Below are 1648 nucleotides of genomic sequence, written 5' to 3' on the forward strand. Positions count from 1 at the left end.
GCTCCTCCTTTAGAAGGAATAGAAAAATAGTTCACAATTGACAAAGTAACTACAAAAAAAAAAATTCGGAATAAATGAGTTATACTAAATAATAATTACCAAACTCTCTGATTCAGGTGAGAAGTTGGTCGGCAAGACTGCATTGGACGTCAAGTTGTACATTGATGGTGTGTCTTCGTCTGGAGTTGAGTTGCATGTCCAGCCGTCATCTTTATCATTCAAGCAGAGTTTCTCGAGCCAATCATCAAGAACAAATGTTCTATTAACTAATTTTGTGTGCCAAAGCTGATGTTACTATCATTGAGCTTGAATCAAAAAATAAGTCTTTTTCCATAGGCTTCATCTGCGTGAGAAATCCAACGACATCTGTATATTTGGAGATTAATTACATGGCTGATAGAAATATTAATAGTTGAAAGTCATAGGTACAACTATAACATACCTGCGCATTGTATATCTTTTTCTGCCCGTTCTTGTAGTTTTCCTTGGTTGTGAAACTGAAGTAAAAATCTGGGAAAACCTCTGCAGATCCTTTAACCTCCTTTACCTTTGTGTTGTATGAAAAAAATATTTTATTTTCATTGCTCGTTGGACGACACTTTGTAGATTCCACAACCTTCAAATTGTTGAAAGCGTAAATAGACTGCTCTTTAATTTTTGATCTAAAAGTGTCTATTAGGTTTTTCCAGGTAAAAGCATGAATTGTTTGGCCCTGTGAAAACAATGGGTTATACTTAACAATTGTTGCTGAAACAGATAGAACAATGTGCGGTTACTTATATATAGAAAGAACATACCTCTTCATCCATGAAAATCATATCTAGGCTGATTAGTTCATCGGTTGTAGGATTGATCGATTCCCACATAATCATTACTTTCACTTGTACGTTCCAGTTTCCCCCCTTGTTCTTAAGTCACTCAACTTCTTGTACGCCATAATGCTCCTCCTTCAGAAGGAACAGAAAAATAGTTCACAATTGACAAAGTAACTACAAAAAAAATATTCGGAATAAATGAGTTTATACTAAATAATAATTACCAAACTCTTTGATTCACGTGAGAAGTTGGTCGGCAAGACTGCATTGGACGTCAAGTTGTACATTGATGGTGTGTCTTTGTCGGGAGTTGAGTTGCATGTCCGGCCGTCGTTCCAGTTTACTTCGGCTCCTACAGAATTTGATAATCTCCTTGGTGTGATGTGCATTGGGTGGCTTAGGTTTGGTGGCATGATATGTTTTTGCTTTGGCTGGCTGGGGAGGGCTTGTATATATTGGTTGGTTTGGCTAGCCTATTGTAGCAGACACCGTGTTGAGTTAGGCTGTTGTAGCCAGCACCGTGTTGAGTTTCCTTGTCCTATTTGCATGTATCTATATGTGTCCTTGTCTGTTTTTGTTCGGCCATCATGTCGTGACATTCTTTGTCTCTTTGGGTTTCAATGTCAAACACTTCGACATGTTGGACCGTGTATGATTTATTATTTTTATTATATGGACATATGGATCCTTTCCTTCTAATGGATGCAAGACATGAGGACGTGTTGGATCGTCCTATGGGTGTTCGATGAAGTTTTTTTTTTTGCATCGTCCATTGTACGTGTCATATGAGACGTGTCTATGGGCACCTATATTGTTGTACGTAACTCTTAAAA

The 1648-nt window shown here is 37.7% G+C and overlaps 2 long non-coding RNA genes across 3 annotated transcripts in view; one reads left to right on the forward strand and one right to left on the reverse strand.

The window, feature by feature from the left end:
- Positions 1-436, forward strand: part of LOC123119978 (uncharacterized) — a 4788-nt gene extending 4352 nt beyond the window's left edge. For both annotated transcript variants that reach the window (XR_006459190.1, XR_006459189.1), the window contains one exon: positions 117-436. This is a non-coding gene — a long non-coding RNA (uncharacterized lncRNA). The remainder of the gene's footprint in view (positions 1-116) is intronic.
- Positions 437-587: 151 nt separating this feature from the next.
- On the reverse strand, positions 588-1196 carry LOC123119980 (uncharacterized). The gene is made up of 3 exons (XR_006459192.1): positions 1040-1196; positions 798-947; positions 588-712 (listed from the first exon to the last, which is right to left on the reverse strand). It is a non-coding gene; the product is annotated as an uncharacterized lncRNA (long non-coding RNA).
- Between the last annotated feature and the right edge of the window lie 452 nt (positions 1197-1648).

Source organism: Triticum aestivum, chromosome 5D, assembly GCF_018294505.1.
Source record: "Triticum aestivum cultivar Chinese Spring chromosome 5D, IWGSC CS RefSeq v2.1, whole genome shotgun sequence".
NCBI lineage: Eukaryota > Viridiplantae > Streptophyta > Magnoliopsida > Poales > Poaceae > Triticum > Triticum aestivum.